The following is a 20,993-nucleotide window of genomic DNA, read 5'->3' as shown; positions in this document are numbered from 1 at the left end:
TGGTCAGTTACCTTTGGTGTCTACGTTTCCTGGTTTTTTCCCCTCCCTGCCTGCTAAGTGTTCAGTACTTGTCCTAGCTAACTTCTTTTAGCCACATCTGCGTGTGTGTGTGTGTGTGTGTGTGTGTGTGTGTAAAATCCTGTAAATTACCCAATACCGGCCGCCCTATCCAGGGGCTCAGGTCCTGTTTCTTAATGATGATTGATGGCTCTGAAGATGCAGCGGATCAATAGAGTCTGAATTCCTAAACTCTTGACAAGAGCTGGAGAGAACACACATCTCAATGCCTGCCACACAAAAGCAGATGGGGGCCCTGTCCCTCACCTTCTTGCTTCTCCCACGATCAGGTCAACCAGCAATGGGGCTCGGGAGGTGGCACATCACACTTGATCTGCAGTGTGGCAGCAGTTCCTTCATTCACTCAACAAACATTTAGCCGTCTCACCTGTAAGACTCTATGTCCTTGCTGTTGGAAGCGGGGCAGAGACAGTGGAGGTGGAGGGTGACAGCGAAGGCCTGGCCCCTGTCCTAATGGCATTTGGCACAGTGAAGGAGGTGCTGCCATACTACCTGTTGCAGGGTCAGACAAACGCTGAGCTATGCACCAGGCATCAGCCCCAGCTCTCTACACACATCTTCTCATTTGCCCACAACAACCCTATGAGGAACTAATGTATTGCTATCATCCTGTTTTACAGCAGGAGGAGGCCCCGATGAGGTCATCTGGCCAAGGTCACAGAGCTAGGACGAGGTGGAGACAGGACTCGGGGGAGAGTCCGCACCCTAGCCCAGATAAAGTTTCGCAGAAGGGAGAGACTCCCTGGGCATGGAAGGAGGGCAGTAATCAGGGAAGTTTAGGCTTGTGAGCAAGACCCCCAAGGACTGTTGGATTTGGGGCCGGGTGGAGGTGGGAGCATTCTAGCCAGACCCTATTACTGGAGCAAGGGCTGGGGGGGGGGGGGGGGGGGGGGCAGGCAGGAGCAGCTGGAGAAATGGGAAAGCTGGGTTTGCATAAAGCAGAGGCCTCAGGGAGAGGGACCAGCAGAGAGATGCCCCTGGAAAGGTGGTGCAGGGCCAAGTGAGACAAGACCCACGAGCAGGGGTTTTCCTGAGTGGCGAGTAAAGAGCTACGGAGGGGAAGGTTGCCGTCCAGGAGTCACCGCCAGGGCTGAGTCCAGAAGAGCAACCTGGAGGTTCTCACTAGCAAGACCGACTCAGAGAGCTGACGGCGAGGAGGGGTGGAGAGACTCGCTCATTAGTGGCCTGGTCCCGGACGTGAGCAGGCAGCGGGCGAGCGTGGGCTGTGCAGGGTGAGCCCAGGCCCGCAGCCTCGGGCTCTGGGGCGGGCGGCGGGGGAGGCCGGTGCCCAGCGCCGGCACGAGGCTCCCTCTCGACAGGTAAGTGATTGGATTAAGAGGCCTGTCTGACAGGATGTCCGTTCAGCCGCGGAGGCTAATCAACTTCCCCATCCTGTCTGCTAATAAATCCTGCTCCGGGGACCGCTCTGCCTGATGATCTCTCCTCGGGGACCGCGCAGACTGCTCCCGGAGAGCGCTCGCGCAGTCCATTAAGGAGCCGCCGCGCGCCTGTCAGGCCCGCAGCCCCGGGCGCCTCGGGAGGTGCCCATCACCCAGGTGCGCCCGCTCCCTGGCTGCCCGCCGCCCGCCCGCCCGGCGCACCGCCCCGGCCATTGTTCTGCCGCTGCCGCGGGGCTGACGCCAGGGTCCCCGCTCCGGGGGCTGCGCTCTCCCTCCTCCCTGCGGCGGCCCGGACCGCACTTGGCCGCTTGGAGCTGCCCGGGCTCCTGGAGGGCTCCGAGTGCATAAATTAGGAGGCGGCAATTGTTGGATCTATATGATCTATAGAGGAGATGTATAAATAAATTAAAGCTGTAATTATTTTCTTGGATTCGCTGCAGCTCCAGAGAGCTGGCGGAAAGCCGTCTCGGGGAAGGCCCGAGCCTCCCCAGAAGCCGCTCTAGCTTGCTTCGCTGCGGCGATTTCTTTCTTTTTTTTTTTTTTCCGCTCTCTCCCCCACCCGCAAACGGCATGGGTGTGCGTGGGGGTGGGGACAGAGAAACAATGTCCTTTGTTGCTCAAGGTAAAAAGTACAGGCCTTTTGACTTGTAGACCCAGCTGCTTCCAAAAGAGAATGCATCCCCACCCCCAGCACACACACGCACGCACTCACCACCAGCTTTCCTTTCTGTGAGCAGTCAATGGGTCGAGTTCAGTCCCACATTTTCATCAGATCTGGAAGAACCTCCAAGGGCGTTATTAAATATGTGAAATACGCCAGAAATATCCAAGCAATCCCCCTCTGGCCCTGGGAGGGAGGAAGAAAGGACTGGGGAAGTAATAAAGTGTTTATTTTTTAAATCTAGATGACATGTTTTACATCATTAAAAAGGACAATTATTTTTTAAAATCCAGCCTGCACGCTTCGATGGTTTGGGAGGTCTGCCGCCACAGAATCCGTCAGAACTTCCCTCCACAGCCAGGCCTGGGTCCGTCCTCGATGCCAAGTCGCATTCTTGAATGTTCAAAACCACGGAGGCAATTGTGAGTCATTTTTAAAGCCTTCATCTCTGAGTCACCTTTCCCAGGAGAAGGGGGTTTCTCAGAGGCTCCTAAGCTCAGGCAGCGTTTCCGAGGGTGATGGAAGTCGGACAGGGTTCAGAATACCCAGGCCTTGGCCAAAACACTAAACAACTCTGAAACAAAGCACCGGTTGTCCCATTAGGAAAGGGTAAAATCCCACCTCCGTGCGGGCCGGGGTCACGCCTGAGTGAGGGGAGCAGCTGGGGCTTCCACCCCATCATCTGAGGCCAAGCCAGGCCTCTTTACAGGATACCCAACGGCCTAAAACTGCTCCATGCCATCCCTCTGTCCTCTTGGTCTGCTGGGACACACGCCTCAGGTCAGTGTAATAAAGTGTAGGTCTGCTTAAAAGCATGCATCCCTTTTGACTCAGACATTCTAGGAATGCAATTAAGTCGCTGAAAAAAATGTGCAAAGTTGAGTCTTAATGATAATGCATCATGGTGTTATTTACATTCAGCCAAACCATATGAAATGGCCATTTCTTAGGTCAAGAATAGCCAAATGTCAGAAATTTCATGCTGTTCAGTTTAATAATATATATATTAAAAAATTAGAAACCCCTAAATGCCCATTAGTCGGGATGGTTGGCTGCATTTCAGTGACTATTGGAATACTATGTAGCTGTTGGAAATGATGTTCCAGAAGTATATTTGGTACAACGTAATGATTTCGGAATTATTTTAAATGAAAAATAATGCATCCAGTCAGATCACTTTTCTGTTACAATGAAAAATAAATATGCAGAGATAAGGGTAGATCCCAAGAAGTTAAAAAAGGGTTGGCATGATTTTTTCTTATTCTTTTGTTTATCTGTATTTTCTGACTTCTATTAACAAATATGTATTTCTAGTATAGTAATAAAGGGTTTAAAAACACAATAATAATATAAAGTGTGGCCCTGGCTGGGTAGCTCAGTTGGTTGGAGCATCATCCTCTACATCATCCTCTACACTGCTCCTCTACACCTGGGCACATACCTAGGCTGCAGGGTGCATACGTGAGACAACCAATTGATTGTCTCTCTCTCTCTCTCTCTCTCTCTCTCTCTCTCTCTCTCTCTCTCTCTCTTTCTGTCTCTCTCTCTCCTTTCCTCCCTCTCTCTCTAAAAATCAATACAAACATATCCTCAGGTGAGGATTAAAAACAATAATAATAAAACAAAATGAAATGTGGGGCCCAGAGCTGAATCCGGGATGCTGCTCAGAGCTGAAGAGAAGAGACTGTGCTGCCGCAGCCCCGACCTGGACACCTCCCCCCGCCCCCCTTGGTGTGGCTGGAGGCAGGCGGAGGACGTGCGGCCAGATGCTCAGAGAAGGGGCAGTGGGCTCGGGTGGTGCGGCATCACCCTCTTGGGCCACATGATCCAGGCAGCTGCCCGCACCATGGGCGCTCCCTGGCTGCTCTGGGCCTGGCCTCAGAACAGGAGCAAGCGGAGCAGGAAGCATATCTATGAGGTGGTTTTTATGTGAAGGAATGCTGGACTTCTAGGAGTGGGGAAATAGCCGCTGTTCTCCTGATGCCACAATGCATGCACCATGTCCGGGGGCAAGCAGGCAAAAAGCCCTCACATCGACTCCAAGGAGGACCAGGGTGAGCAGCCAGCCTGGAGTTCGCAGATGTGGCCCCAGTGGCACAGGGAGGGTGGGGGAAGGGCTGGTGATGACATGAATGGCGACTGAGCAACAGTAGAGAGGCTTGTGGGGAAGAGGCTCACCTCTGTGAAAAATGTTGTGGAGAGTTCTTCAGCTCCTCTGAGTTCTTGGAACGTAAGAAAAATGGCACTAAACATCCACCTGCCCCTTCGTGAACAACAGTGGGGGGCGGGTGCCCTCAGAAGACTTCTCTGGGCTATGCTGAGCCACCGGCCACACAATCCAGGCAGTAAAGACAGCCACAGGGAAGATGGCAGCAGATCAGGGGGCATGAAGGAGAAGCTAGGGACAGGGTCTGTCCTTTACTTAAAGACGGAGACTGCCCTGCCACCCACACCCAGGACTTAACTATTTACCCAAAGGCAAAGTGGCCAAACTAACATCACTCTTCAAGCAGCACGGGGCGCCAAGGTGGCGGGGAATCAGCAGAGGGTGGACATGCTTCACACCCCCTTGCCCGGTGCCAACAGCATCCCGTGGGGCCTGGAGCAGATCCTGTGTCTGCAGCAGCAGCAGCTACAGCAGATCCAGCTCGCTGAGCAGATCCGAGGCCAGGTGAACGGGTGGGCCACCCACCCTCTCCGCTCCGACATGGGGGGAGCTGACCCCCGGAAGACCTCGGGCGGCCACGTGTCCCAGCAGGTTTCTGTGGCCATGGCTTTGCTCAGCCAGAGAGCCGGAGGCCAAGGTCTGTCTCCGGACACCTTGAAACAAGCCAAGCCACCTCGTGCAAACATCCCTTCCACCACCAGCTCTGGGTCCCCGGGCTGGTGTCCTTCGCCCTGAGGCCAGACGGGTCAAGGGTGCTCCCAAGCTACCTGCCAGGGGCTTTGACACCTCAAGCCTTAGGCTCTGTGCTCTTCCAGAGCCCCTTCTCCACTGTGGCGCCAGCCCCATCCAAGAAAGGGAAAGGGAAGTGCCCCCAGTGGATGTCAAACCCAAAGACGAGGCCGCGCTCTACAGGAACAAGTGTAAGCACTGAAGCAAGGCTTGGGACTGAGAGCTCCTTACAGGCCCACCTCTGCTCCCATACTGGGGAGAGACCCTTCATGCGCTCTGCCTGCGGCCACCAGTTCACCACCAAGGACAACTCAACGTGCACTTCCATCCACATCCCCAGGTGAAGGCAAACCCCAGCTGCCTGCCCAGCTCCACGACAAAATGGCGGCAGGAAGGGGTTCCCTATGTTCTCTGTACCTGTCCTCACAGGTGAATCGAGTCTCTCTTTAGACAGCAAACCTGTCCTGGTCACAGCGATCCTCATTGTAGGGCTACATCAGAATCTCTCTTGGGGGGCTAACCCCAAGGACCTACTCGGTGGCCCTTTGTCCAAAGACCTGCAGCCCCGGCCTTCTCCAGAAAGTCTCCTTCATGTGACTCATGCCAAGTAATTATGAAGATTTTCCCCCCTGAGTATTGCATGAAGGCTACGAAGATGGAACAGGCAAGTCCTGGGTGTGAGAGCTTTACTTTGTCTACTGCATTTATTTTTTATTTTTGTTGATGTAGTCTCTTTTCCTATTTTTATGACCACTGAAGTGTTGTTCCTACTCCTTGTCTTAAACCTAAGAGTTGATGTATTGGTAGGACCAGCTGGATGTTCAAGATGTTTTGTGGCCCTAGCCGGTTTGGCTCAATTCATGGAGTGTCTGCCTGCGAACTGTAAGGGTCCCAGGTTTGATTCCAGTCAAGGGCATGTACCTTGGTTGCAGGCTCCTCCCGGACCCAGGCCCTGGTCAGGGCTCTTGCAGAAAGCGACCAACCAATGTGTTTCTCTCACATCGATATTTATCTCTGTCTTTCTCTCTCTCTTCCACTCTCTCTGAAAATCAATGAAAACTTATCCTCAGGTGAAGATTAAAAAATATATAAATAAAATAAAATAAATAAACATATTCTTGCATGAGGATTTTTAGAAAAAGAAGAACAGGAGGAAAGGTATAAGACAAAAGGACTGGGAACAATGCATCATTTGTCAAAGTCATTGCTTTCTATCCCAAAGGACATTGACTACTCCCTTGGCTAGGGGAGAGAGAAGAGGGTCAGAGCTGAGATTGTGGAGGGGTTCTTAGGAAGGGCCTGGAACCCTGCTCTTCCTCAGGTTAAGCCTGGAATTACAGGGATAACAGAAGTCTCAGGTGGATTTGGAGAGATCTGAAAGTGAGGGAAAACTGGGCTTCTTCGGGGGGTGGGGGCCGGGGCAGGGAGGCACAAGCCTGGAAGAGTTCTCATGTTTAAGTATGGGCAGGAGGGGCAGGGTAGAAACAGCTGTGTGTGATGTACTTGAGCCTCGTGTAGCTTCCTGCCCCAGGAAAAAGCAGCTGGGTTGTCTCATGTCCCTTACTTAGAGCCTCTCCTGTAGCTGAGACTGCACCACTTCTAGAGAGGTGAGCCTTGGGAGGGAGGGGCCCCGAGGGCTGAGGTGTCCCCAGGGCTGACAGCCAGGGTGGGTATCTCCCAGAACCCAGACATCCCCCAACTTATTTTGCCATGGCACCAAGTGAGCTCCCACTGGCTGATGAAGAGTAGGGAGAGACCCTAAAGTAATGAGACCACTTGGAATTCATTGAGTGACAGCTCAAAAGACAAAGCAAGCCCTGGAGAGAAATAGAAAGTCTTCTTTCTTGCAAACTCAAGGGTGTGGCCTGAGACTAGATGAGAGGTTGGTAAGGTCCCACTGAGCACCACATCCTGTGGGTCTGCATCTTCTCAGGTTGTTGAGGCAGCCAAGAGGCAGAAAAGGCCAGGGGTGGGCAGGCCAACCTAGACTCAGAAGAGCCCTTTGTGACCAACAGCCGGGCTGGATAGGTGGGGAAACTAAAGCAGAGAGGAGCAAGGACGTGCTTAGGGTCACAGGTGAGCTCATGGCAGGACAGGTTTGGGATTTATTTGCTCTTTCTAACCCCCTGCATTGCAAGTGATCACAAGTCCAACAGCCAGAGTAGGGTGGATGGATGGGCACTGAAGAGCCATCCCTGGGGGTGTGGCTGGGTGGATGGACAATCTCCCCGTCCAGACTACTCTCAGAGTCCAGCTGTGACTTGGATCTCCAGGAGCTCGCATACACACTCAACCAGCTGTCTGCAGCCACCGTGTCCTGTTAATAATCGTGCTAACTGTCCCCACACATGTCAGCACTCATCTCCCACACAGCCTTCCAGGACCTGATTTATCAGAACGGAGGGCACGCTCTCACAGGGTCACAGCCCACGGCGGATCTCCGGCTCCTTTAGCAGTAAGTGGCGGAACATATTTTCTCTGCTAACACTACTGTATGTTACAGGATAGATTATTTTAAGAATCAAGACTAAATTGAAACAAGGCAGGCTTGATTTTTTCCCCCCAGAACCATAGGAGAGGGTCATCTATCAGCATGACGCCGTGGGCAAAGTACTAGAGAGGGACTGCAGAGCCCAAGCAGAGGTTTCGGTTCCAGCACTTATTTGCCCACGTGACCTTGGGCAAGTCACTTACCCTCACTGAACCTCTGCTTCCTCATGAGAAAAGTGGGGGTTGCTATCTTCTGTCCTGGTACATCAAATGATCTCACAAATACGTCAGGGAAACACAAAGCTGACATTTTACCAGGAAAGACGCACACACACGGCCTGTAAACAAAAGAAAAATGTTCAAAATCCCTAAATCATCTGAGAGACCCAGGTTCAGCCAGCTGGAGAACATCTTTGGACTATCAAACTAACAAAGATCATAGGATGATAAAAGCCAGCATTGGTGAATGTGGAGAGATGCAGACACTTTCTAATACTGTTGCTGAGAATACAAATCAGAACGACCTTTGAGGAGGGCAAATTTGGCTGCTCAAATGAGCTTACCTTCTGACACTGCAACTCCAAACCCAGGGACGTATCCCGGGAAGATAATTAACTGCGTGAACAAAGATGTAAGAATTTAAAGCATGTTATTCTAGGGGTTGGTTAAAGTATGACACAACCATCTGACAAATACTTTGTACCCAAGTTAACATTTAGTTGTCCAAAACCATTCACAAAATTATTGGTTTTAAATTTTTTTTTTTTAAAAGCAGGCTACAAAACAGGATGCAGAGTGAAATCGGTAGAGAAAAAAAAACTAGTAGAAGGAAATACACCAAAATGTTGACAATGGGAAGTCACTGGGCAATGGGTTCGTGAGGGATGTTTATTTTCTTCTTTTTACTTATTTGCACCTTAGACATGTTTTACAGTGGCCATTCCATTCTTAAATTTAAAAGAATAAAAGCTATTTATGGTACTACTATTTTTGCTCTGTTCCTCCCCCCATTCCTCCATGATGGGAGTGAGGATCACACTGGAGATGCTAAGGAAACTGGACCCCATACTAGTAGATGATTATGAGTCTACAGTCCTCCCTAAGGCCTCTGGGTCAGAGGTCATCACTCCCTTATCAGTGTCCCCATTCATACGTCTGTGTCTCTCTCCTGGTCCTGACTCCACGCTGCCTTCTCTTATTTGATTTGCATACTCATCTCTCCTTGTGGCCTGTGACGTCACTGATACAGGGCTACCGTGTCCTACAATCATTACCCAGGGAATGCCTAGTGAATTAAACTAAATGGCCATCAACCAGAGCTAGATTGTCTGGATGCACCGCCCTGCCTGCTGGCCACATTCCCGAGGGCTAGTTGCCCTTATCTGAGCCAGGCCCTGCAAAGCCCCACGTGCAACCCCTGTTGTCACCACTGTTCTTCCTGGAAGGCTGCCTACAGCTTGCTGAGCCAGCGAAACCTTATGTACAGCCCCTTCTCCGTGGGCAATGGTGGTACAAGGCTTATCCAGGGAGTAGGTCATGAGAATGGAGGCTCTTGAGAATTAAAATGAGCTGTCCATAGAATTAAAGGGGGAACCTGTGTTCTCAGACTCGAGTCCACTGTTCTGACCCTGTGCTCAGGGCGTGCTCCTCAGCTCAGGGCAGCAGAAACCCAGGCCCCCAGGTGGATATTCTGAAGCCTTCAGACTGGTAAATCGGGGTCCCCACACTACTTTTCACTAAGTATGTAGCTTTGGGTCTCTCAGTGGTCCCCTCTCAGAGCCTCCGTTTTCTCATATGTGAACTAGTCCAAATAATCTCTGTCTCAGGGGATTGTTGAGGGGATTATATCAGAGGAGGAAGCTCCTTGCACAGGATCTAGCTCAGCATAGGCAAGTTTCCTCCCTGCTCAGATGAACCTTTGACACAGGGCTGCCTCTAGACATGGCTGCCCAGCTGGGCCTGCCTCTGTGCTTCTCCTCTGGAATGTGCCCTGCCTTCCGTGTGCCCTGAGCTCAGCCCTGAGCTCAACAGGAGGCTGATGCAGACATTGCCTCGGCCTCCACCCCTCACTCAAAAAAGAGCTCCAAGTTTCTTCTTTACAAACAGTTTCTTTACTTGGCAGAGAGAGAGGGTGGGCATGAGGAGTATAAGTGAGGAGGAGACTGACAATGTGTTTCTGCCACTGACTTTCTATAGACACATCACTTCCGTAGCGGGTTGAATAACGGCTCTCCCAAATGTTAGTTCCTAACCCCTGGATTAAACTGCAAATCTCACCCTACGCAGCAAAATAGACTTTGCAGATGTGGTTAAATTAAAGATCTTAGATGGAGAGATTTCTCATTATATGGTCCTAAATACCGTCACAAGTGTCCTTGTAAGAGCAAGGTAGAGGGAGATATGACACAGACAGAAGAAAAGGCAGTGCGACCACAGAGACAGAGATTGGAGTGATGCAGCCAAAAGCCAAGGAACGCTGGCAGCCACCAAAAACTGGAAGAAGCAAAGAATGGATTCTCCTTGAGAGCCTCCCTGAGAGAGGATGGCCCAACCAACGCCTTGATTTTGGCTGAGCAAAGTGGGTTTTGGACTTCTGGCCTCCAGAACTGTGAGAGACTAAAACTTTGTTTGAAGCCACCAAGTCTGTGGTAAGTTGTTACCGCAGCCACAGGAAACTAATATCCCTGCCCTCTCTGAGTCCAGGGGAAAGTTCTGTGATGCCAGGCTTGTAAATCTGGAGGGTTAGATAGACCTTCCTGTCAAGTAATGAAAGAGACTCACTTCTGGATTGTTGCCCTCAATCATTTGACATAAAATGTGCCCATCTCAATGCGAGAGGGCCAGTGCAGGATTGAACACAACCTCATGCCCTTGGAGGTGGATCAGGATTTCTCAAAAGTGCTTCACCAAGCACCAGGACCCTATGGCACACAGCTTCCATTTCCTCAAAGCTGTGTTTAGTGACAGAAACCACACATATATTATAGAAAAGAGCCGAAACCGGTTTGGCTCAGTGGATAGAGCGTCAGCCTGCGGACTCAAGGGTCCCAGGTTCGATTCCGGTCATGGGCATGTACCTTGGTTGCGGGCGCATCCCCAGTGGTGGGTGTGCAGGAGGCAGCTGATCGATGTTTCTCTCTCATCGATGTTTCTGACTCTCTATCCCTCTCTCTTCCTCTCTGTAAAAAATCAATAAAATATATTTTTTAAAAAAGAAAAGGAAAGGAAAGGAAAGGAAAGGAAAGGAAAGGAAAGGAAAGGAAAGGAAAGGAAAGGAAAGGAAAGGAAAGGAAAGGAAAGAAAAGAGAACATCAAGGGCTTGAGAGCCCAGCAATAGCCAAATAATTGAATGTCTGAAGCATTTTTTCTGTACCTCTCTTTCTGTTCTATATGGTAGTAACATGTGACCAGTTCTGCCCTTTCTAGACTGTGTGTTCCTCAAAAACAAAGAAACAAGTTCCCAGCCCCTCACACAGCCCTGGCACAAAGGAGGAACTTAAGGACATTTGCTGAACAAATGAATGAAATGGGATATTTGAAAGCATGAGCCAGAGAATGTGGTTTCCGGGAATGAAACAGCCACTTCACCTTCTCCCAGCTTGCGGGCAGTGAAGTTGCTGTGAGTCCAGCAGATGTCCAAGGTCTCTCCCTGCAGGAGTCCACAACAGGACTAGCATCTAGCATCTGGTCAGCAGGGGCAGGGTGGTCTAATGGGTGGAGCTGCAGAGGGTTGAGCGTGGCTCCATTCACCCAGCAAGTGGACTCCCAGGACCAGAGGGCTGCTGATTGCGAACACTCTAAGAAAACGTCTAGCCCAACTCCTCTTCGTACAGGTAGAGAAACCGAGGTCAGGCAAGAAGCAGTTTGCCCAAGTTTACAGAGAGAGTTGGGACCCAGAACTCCAGACTCCACTCCCTGGACCAATTCTAGAGCCCCCTGTGTCAATAGTCTCCCTGGGACCAAACCTTAACAACGAGGATAAATTTAAAGGGACCCCTCCCTGATTTAATTCTATGTCCACAATGTGTATCCCCTTTGACCTAGTGATGCCACTTCCAGAAGTGGGCCTCAGATGTGCGCAAGGATGTTCATTGTGCTGGTGTTTATAAGAGAGAAGAATTGGAAACAACATAAATTTCAATGGTAGGGGGCTGGTTCAGTAAATGACGGCATATCTCTTTTATGGAATATGGCACAATCTTTAAAAATAAGAATATTTATAAAGAAAATGTTCATGACAGAAAACTAGAGAAATAATACATACAGTATGTTCTTAAATTATAAAGTTTATGTATATATACTTATAGGTAGATAGATATAATCTCCTTAGACCTTATGCTTGTGCAAGGTGATCCCTGCCTTGGGTCCCACAATTTAGGGTGTTCTGCATTTCATACACACACACACACACACACACACACACACACACACACACACACACATCGTTTATTACAGAAGCAGACACGAGCACTTCTGTTCCTTGAGATCTGGTGATTGCCGCCTTGCAGAGCCCTAAACATCACTTTGCAACTAACAGCCTTCAAGCCCCAGGAAATGCGGCTCCATCTCTTGCCCTCTGTCTGTGAAACAAAGGAGGGCTGATCCCGATGCCACGCGCTGCGTGGGCTGTCCCGCTGCCGCCATCAGAGACAGACACTGCTTCAGAGGACGGGGGAGATGTGAGCAGTGGACCTGCTTCAGCAAGAGAAAAGACAAATTAATTTGTCAAATACTTCCTCTCCGAGAGCATGAAATGCAGTCTTTTCTTGCATAACAAAATGCCATCTCCCAGTAGTGCCAAGTGTCCACGTCCTTGCTTTTCTCCCTGTCCTAATTCGTGGTTCCAGAGGTACTAATTAGCACAACAGTTGCAACAGCTGCACATAGCAGCTGAGGAATACCTTGCAATAGCCAATAATTTATTTTATTCTTAAATTTGTATATGTGTAGAGCGAGACAAAAGATGCTCAACTGGCAACTGGATGTACATTAGCCATGAAACTAGCATAGAGTTTTACTATTTTAAATATTTGATTTTGTTTAATCAAGTGTTTAAAATTAAATTAAAATTTTCAGCTTTATTGGAAACACTGTAATCCAAGTTTTATTATTTACTAATTGTAATTTGAATTTTGCCTTTTTATCTTAACAATTTTTAATATTTTAGAAGAAAGTAACTTTTACAGAAAAAAATTACTTCAATGTCAAATATTTAAACATGTGGGCTGTGGGACTCCAATAGAACTCTTGCCCTGGGCCTCTCCAATCTAACACAGGTTAGGCCTGTGTTCAGAAAAAGATTCAGAGAGAAAATACACCAAAATTTTAAAGCAGTGGACTCCAGATTGTGAAATTGCCATGCTTTTTAAAAATTTTATTCTTTTACTTTTCCCTTGTATTTTTCCAGATTTTCTACAATGAAAAAATATCGTCAGGAATAAAAACAAAACAAAACACCACCAAACACACACACGCACACACACACCCATTAAGTGTATATTTTCAAGTGTTGCATCTTTACCAGGTCAGTTCTCCAATCCCATCTCGACCAGGGTCTTGGGACAGGTTTTTTTGTTTGTTTGTTTGTTTGTTTTTAATATATTTTTATTGATTTCAGAGAGGAAGGTAGAGGGAGAGAGAGATAGAAGCATTAATGATGAGAGAGAATCATTGATTGGCTGCCACCTACATGCCCCACACTGGTTAATGAGCCCACAACCCGGGCATGTGCCCTGACCAGGAATCAAACCATGACCTCCTGGTTCATAGGTTGATGCTCAACCACCGAGCCACACTGGCCAGGCCCAGGTTTCTGATTCTGACCCTTTGCTCCCACAAACACCCCAGATTTCCAGCAGGAAGGACCCTAAGCTCACCCTGAGTGCTGCCCCCCTTAGCTGGCATCCTTGTCCCTTAACAAGATACTTAAAGCTGCCCCTGAACGCCCCATGGGCCACACGCCTGGCAAACAGCATTCTCAGACTGTGCTTTCCCCACTCAGTGCTGCTTCTGGGTACAAGGTAGAAACTGGCACCTTCCCCCGGGGTGAGGCTGACCAATTTCCCCCACAACAGGGCAGAAACACCCACACCTGGCCTTCCAGAAGCGTCCTCTGGAAGGGGAGCAAGCATACTGCGGTGGGGGCTGCTAGAGTTTATTGATCAATTCTCGAGCCCGGCAGAGGGATTTCCCCATACCGGGGACAGACAATGAGGGGAAACCCTGGGTTTCTTCAGAGAAAACAGCGGTGGGAACAGAGAGGGGAAGACAGTAGGATGCTGTCACTAGTTTCCACCCAATCCCAGTGGAGCTCTCGGATCCCTGCAGCTTCCCCACCCCCACCCCCACCCCCCAGGCAGTGCGTGAAGGCTGCATCCCTTGTCAGCCCATCTGTGTGGTAGAGAGGTTTCCTAGACTTGGGGGAGGAGGCCTTTGCTGCTCTGTAACCTATGGGGGCCTTGAAGGGCCTCAGAGCTGAGTCAACCCCTCCTTTCCACCTGAGGCTCAGAGAGTTCAGCTGGTGACTGGCATGGACTATCAGAGTCACAAAGACCAGTGAGCCCTTAAAGGGAACTTCTCAAAATAAAGATTGAGTTGTGCTGGAGACAGAAAAAACCCCAGCATCCTGCCCAGGTGATTCACTAGCCCAGGTGAGGTGGGGAGACAGAGGTAAATAAATATTGAAAAGAATTAGTGCTTTTTTCCTTTTAAAGTCTTTCTTCAATATGAAGGAAAGATACATTTTAAAAAAAGACAACACACAGTTCCTAAAGATGAAGAAAAAGAATTATTTGGAAAACTTGGAGAAACAGATATAATAATGATAATTGGAAACCTGCTTCTACCCTTTATAGAAAACCCTGATGAGATGCATCCTAAAGTGTAAACAGATTTGAACAATAAACTTATTGAACCATATACAATTATTTCTAGAGAGAAATGGATGAGCGGTTGGTTAGACAAATGGAAGAGGTGTGAATGATTCTTAACACTCTGATCTGGCAAAATGGTCCTTGGAAATTAATGGAACAAAAAATTATACCGAGGAAGAGAAGCATCATCAGGAGAAAGCACTAAACATAGGAACCATGAAATGAAAACGCATTCCTATGAATAAGAGAATTAATGAAATGAATTTAAGAAAAGGTCAAGTTCGGGAGAATATCTGATAGGCTGCAGCTCCTCAGAGCCCCTAAATTTACTGTGGCATTTGAAGCGCAGGACTTTGGAAGTACAACGTCCCTGAGAAATCGTCCATTCCGTGCTCCTTTTCTCTAGATGAGGAGCCTCCGGTCTAGAGAGACTGGGTGACTTGCCCCAAGCCACACAGCGACGTGGGTACCAGGCTGCATGCGGCATTAATGCCACATGTGGACCTAGAGAAGCTGTGCTTCCATCTCCTCTAAGCTGTGTTTAGTGACAGACACCACACGTTGGAGGGCGCTGATAGCTAGGGGACAGGCTACAGGAGCTAGCTCAAGAGTCTCCATGCGGGAGAGCAAGCTGCAGGATCAGAGAAACCTGGGTTCGAATCCTGACTGCACCACTTGCCAGCTGTGACCTTGCAAGTGAGCCTCAGTCTCCTCATCAGTAAAATGGGGCCAACATTTCCTACTTTGCAGAATGAAATGCGATCTCCGAGGAAAAGCACCCAGTATGTGGTAGGAATAGATAAATGATGCTAATGTTATAGGCATGACCAGAATTCATTGCCTTGAAATTCTAAACTTATTCAAAAAGAAAAAAAAAACCTGAATGACAATAGAAGGAAAACAAAACATCGTGACAGAATTAGAGGTTTGTCAGACAGAAATTAGGAATGGAGCGTGGCCCCAATGCTTGTTATCTTTCCTCAGAGAAGTCAACTGGCCCAGGATTTACAGAAAAAAAATAAACTCAGGCAGGGGGTGCTGCCTGGGAAGTGCTAGCACCTCCTTCCCAGCTTGGTTCTCCAACTGCTCTTGAAGATTAGGACTGCCCTTCCCCAGGTAATGCCCGGGAGGGTCCCTCTACAGAACACTGGCCCCCAAATTAATAGTGCCCACTCTACAGAGGAGTGGGGTTCTGTCAGCCCCCTTTTCCCACCCATTCCTTCTCTGGGTGTGGTTCAGGGGGAAAGGGCCCGAAGGGCCCTGGGAGGAAGCTCTACTTCCCTCCCTAAGGGGCCACCAGGAAGCACTACCCTCCTGGGGCTGTCTCTGGAACAATCCATAGGAGCTGTCTGGCTAAGAATTCTGTGGAGGTCCAGTTTGGAAATATCCATGTGATTTCTGAAATCTGCAGAGCCCTGAGGTGGCTCCACTCAGCAGGTGCATATACCAATCCTACGTGCAAGGGAAAAGAGGAGAGGGGCCTGGTTACGGAGTAATTCTTGTTCTATTCCTGTGAGAAGCCAAAGTGTCTTTAGCTAGAATTATTTTCACAGAATATACTATGAGGAGCTCTGCACAGACTGGACCTAGGGACTCCCAGTCAGCCGACCAGACAGGCTCAGACGCTCCAAACTAAGACCACACAGCCACAGCTCTGTAAATCCTTCAGCTTAAACTCCCTTTTTTGACTGAATTAACTAAACAGCAATGCCATCCTAGTTCAAATTCTGCCTTGTTCGTAATGCCTTCCCAATCCCCCTATTGAATCAACTCCCTCCTCTGGCTCTTGTGACTCCACGGTGGCCCCCGTGTTTCTGGAATTTAGACAAGACTGCATGCCACGTGGCAGCAACGGAGGTCAGGAACCACCTTTTCCTTTATTTCCAATGCCCTTAGCAGCACCTAGCTGGGCAGCTGGCATATGGCCATGGCTCAGAGCATTCTTGGAATTATATATATTAAATGAAATGATTGTGGGAAATTAGGGGTGGGGTCACATGGACTCAGAGGCCAAACTTTCCAATAGTGGTTTTATTGTTTTCCTAGCCTGTATTATTTGTAGGGAAACCCAAGATAGTTTATACCAAATAACTTAGAATAAGGAGTAATGGACTCTGTGTCCAAGAACTTGGCAGTGGCTGGAGAGCCGGCATCCCAGCCCAGGGGGATGCCTAATGGGGGTGAAGGAGGCTATTCTTTGGTAGTGGATGGACCCAGGATCCAACTCCAGCTCTGCTATTTACTACCTGGGGCTTCATTTTCCTCATCTGTAACAAGAAGATAATAGTGCTTACCTTCCAGGATAGTAGATAGATTTAAATGTGATTATGTGCAAAGCACCTGGCTCAGAGTAGGCCCCTAAGTACAATCATTCCATTCTGCTGTCATGTTTCAGAGAGACATGGGATAGGAAAGGGTGTGGGCTTTAGAGCTTGGCTGACCTGGACTGTGTTTGAAAGCTCCCTTCTCCACGTGCACTTGTGTCTTTGAGCAAGTTACCTAATCTATGCAAGGTCTGTTTCCTCATCTGTGGAATGAAAATAATAGTACCTACTTTATTGGATTTGAGGGAAGATTAAACGAGATTAATAAAATACCAAGAATTGCCTGGAACATATTCAGTTCTAAACCAGTGGTCACTCTTATTTTGCTCTTCCTTACGCTGGTATGAAGCATCTACCAGGCCCACCGTCAGGCTGGGGCTTTGTGTAGGCTCTGTGGACTTGGGGGTCCTGCTGAGAGGACCGGGCAGAAAGCCTCTGACCTGGTCAGCCCCCGGGGCACTGTGGGCTGGACTGTGGAGCCCCAGAGGTTCACAGCCCCAGGGGGTAGAAAGACTTTCCAGGGGATACCTAGTACAGATGCTTCAAGGGAATACACTTCCCCGGTTCCCAGCTTCCACGTGAATTCCTTCCTACAGCTGGTCTGCCGGTGCGGAAAGCATCATTTCCCTTTTCCATCCTCATCTTCTCTCATACGGACCCCTTCTTCCACTGTACAGTCTTCTCTTCACCCTGAATCTTAGTACATTGTCCTGTTGAATCCAAACTTCTGGGGCATCAAATAAAGGGACAATTCAACAGATGGCATTCTCAATGTCACCTTTCATCAAGGCACTATCACCACCACTCCCCAGGACCAGGTCTGACACACACAGCTGTGCGGGTTGCTCACTGCGGAATCCCAGGGGCTGCCATTGACATCATCCTCGTGGGGACGGTGCTCCCTGGAGTTCCCCGGTGCACAGACTGCCTGGCTGTGGGAGGGGTCGTGGCCCTGTCCACCTCATTAAGAGAAACATTTCCAAACAATTTTAACTATTTAATAATTATCTATCAACAATTTGCAGTACATTCCTGGTACTTTTATCAAATTTGTACTACTAATAGTTGAAATAACTCAATTTAGGAGGGTTTTTTTTGTTCTTTTTAGAGACTTATGGTCACAAGAAATTAAAAAAAAATTTTCAATTTATATACATCTTTTTGTTGCAGGGAAGTATGATAGGAAAATCAATAAAAGACTTTCAAGCATAAAAATACATTATATTAGAATTAAATTCTGTGCGAGAAGTGGATTGGAAATACAATTTCCTACTGTTAAATAAGAGCTCATTCGTGTATTTTTCAAAAGGATGGTGGCAGTTATCAAGTTGCTCTGATATTTGTATGTTATTGGACACATTTAAAACAGCGATGTGAGAGCTTTATCTTACAATTTCTGTATTTATAATGCACCAGACATTACATGCTTTCCAATTATTTAAAATTGTTTAAGATATTCTAGATGTCAACTTTAAAATGTTCAAGAAATAACTTAGATTTTTCAAAATTATTTTAGGAAACATTGAGCAAAAATGGTTAACCCCAGCCATGGCTGATGTGGCTCAGGTGGTTGGATGATGTCCTGTGTGCTGAAGGGTTGCCAGTTTAAGTCCCACCTAGTCAGAGCACATGCCTGGTTGTGGGTTCGATCCCTGGCAGAAGCATGTAGGAAACAGCCATTTGATGTTTTGCTCTCACATTGATGTTTTTCCTTCTTTCCCCCTCTCCTTTCCTCTCTCTCTAAAAAATAAAACACAATAAAAATAAATTTTTAAATGGTTAACCCCATTGAAGCCAACCCCATTTGAGCCAGCAGCCTGCCCCAGCAAATGGATACATCCTCTCCACCTCAGTATACGTATCCCCAGTGGGGAGTGTTTGTTCTTTGTTTTTCTTTAGACTGAGCTCAGGCTCTGAGACAGGGACAGTGCTATGAAGGGTGGTCTAAAGGGAGGTCTTTGGCTGCCAGATGGGATTTGCCTAACCTGTCTCTTGTCATTCTTCTCCTTGCCACAGAACTTGGGTTTTATTCTGGGTGACCTTGGGCAAGTGCTCACCTCCCTTTGGGCCCAGCAAGCTGGCTATCAGAGAGCTGCAGGGTCAAGCTGACCTCTCCCCACACAGACCCTGGGCACTCAGGGGGTCATTTGGTTCTCTGGTTACTTCTCCACCAAGGCTGCCTCACTGTGGGCAAAGCCTTTGACCAACTTGCCTATATAAACTGAGAAATATAGAGGAGATAGTCAGAGGTCTACCTACTCAATAAAATTTAAAAGCTTAGTTTCACATATATGTAAATCAATTTATATAAAACATGTTAATATACTGATTTAGTAATTATAAATTAATGCTAACTGGAATTCATGTGTTGAATGGTAACTGAATAATATAGTCGTATGAATTACAAGTGAATTTAGAAACATTGCTTTCTTTCCATGCTCGCGTTTAATTCATGAAGCAATTATATTCATTCTCTTCACATGCATCTTTGACTTTGGTGTCTCTGACACCACCAGAGCCACCGCTCGAGTCCTCTAACACAGCTTCCCGGAGAACATCATCTTCTCTCCCATCTAAGTTATTTAAGATACAGGATGCTTTGCTTCCCTGGATGATGCTGTCACTGGAAATTATACTCCTAGCCCCAAGTTCCCATTCTCTATTCATGAGCTCTGCAAAGCAACCACTTAGTGTATTGTTTTTTAAAGGGATCTTTAAAAGGCTTGTTTACAACATCCAACACTTGCAATTATAAGGAAAAATAACTAAATCTGTGCCTAGTGTTTTTGTCTCCATTTTTGCTCCAGTAAGTGACCTTTATAAGCGCTCGAAGCGCAGCGTTGATTGAGGTTATCGGGGGCTGATATGTCATCCCCAAATAGTGCTTTGTGGGTCAAAATTAAGTGACTGAGAGTGAGCCTTATAACATGGGAGACTTAGAAAGGACTTGAATAGAAGGTAAATCTCTCCTTTCTGAGAACTAATGGGTGAGTGGCTGGTGGAGGAATAGTTGGGTATCGAAGTCTGGCTAAATTCTAGACCCTCCTTCCCAGGTTGGGGCTTCCTGGCGGCTGCCCTCCAGGTCCTTCTTTGGCATCTCCCTCAAGACTGACCCACCTGCAGGATGAGTTTCCGTTTGGGCAGAGGCTGGTGGCCGGGCTGCAATCCTGCCCCAGACCCAAGCGAGAGAAAGGGAGTTGTGTTTGCCATGTGCTCCTCTGTAACCACAGCGCCTTCTTCTCTGCTACCTGACTGTCTCCCAGCCAGCCTGTGAGGTGGGTGTTCAGCTGAGAGGAAACAGAAGCTCTGGGCACTCTCCAACTTCATTTATAGAGGAATGAAAACCTGGCCAAAAATTTGTTCTCCAATAGTTACAAACGTATGCCCAGAGGCTCAGAGCTAGCTTTGAGCTAGACACCATGGGTTTAAACCCTTGTTCATCCACTTAGAAGACATATGTCCAGCAGTGAGTCCCTTAATCTCTCTGGACTTTACTTTATTCCCTATAAAATGGGAGTAATCGTGTCATGAGGATTAAAATAACGGTACCTCGTCCAGAACCAGGTACATTGTAGGCGCTGCCTGTAAGAACCTGAACTCACCAGACTCAATCTCTGAGAACATAATGTAAAAAAAAAAGAGCCAGCTGCTCCTTAGGATCAGATAGCTTCTCCTGGACAACAAGTGGCCACACCGTTTCCCTTTGCACATGTGAAATGCAAGAAAAAATACAGTAAACTGGCCTCCCACCCAAACGAGTACCAGTGATGTGTGTGACAAGCATCTTCAAAATCCTGTTTATGGCTTGTGTCTCTTCTTACAGCCATCATGCAGAGGTACAAAGGAAAATTACAATGAACTCTAATTCCCAGGGATAGCATCAGTTACTTTGGCATGCATCCTTCCAATTCCTGTTCGTTTGCTTGCGGTCCCTCTTTTAATTGCGAACATAGGGTCCTACTCTTAAGTTTATTTGTAACTTGCTTTTCTCACTTAACTTAGCCTGTGAACATCTCTCTACAGCATTCACTATTATTTCCCACCACTTGAATGAGTGTGCAATGCTTTGGTCAGTGATGGAGCCATTCTTTGTCTAAACCAACCCCTTTCTGGAGGCTTTTGGTTTGCTTCTAATTTTCCCCATTACAACTAAGGCCTGTCAGAACTTTGCAGTGTGGAAAGCCCTTGCTCCCATCACTTGGAATCTTCTCATTAACTTGGAAGGAGGGAAATGTGATCATCATTCTTCCAATTGGACCGATGAGAACACTG

At 48.0% G+C, this 20,993-nt stretch overlaps 1 pseudogene; it reads left to right on the top strand.

Moving 5' to 3' along the window:
- The first annotated feature begins 4,138 nt into the window (after positions 1–4,138).
- On the top strand, positions 4,139–5,646 carry LOC103286591 (sal-like protein 4; annotated as a pseudogene).
- The last annotated feature ends 15,347 nt before the right edge of the window (positions 5,647–20,993 follow it).

This window comes from Eptesicus fuscus, chromosome 15 (genome assembly GCF_027574615.1).
Source record: "Eptesicus fuscus isolate TK198812 chromosome 15, DD_ASM_mEF_20220401, whole genome shotgun sequence".
In the NCBI taxonomy this organism is placed as follows: Eukaryota; Metazoa; Chordata; class Mammalia; order Chiroptera; family Vespertilionidae; genus Eptesicus; species Eptesicus fuscus.
This window is presented reverse-complemented; position numbering and strand designations above follow the sequence as displayed.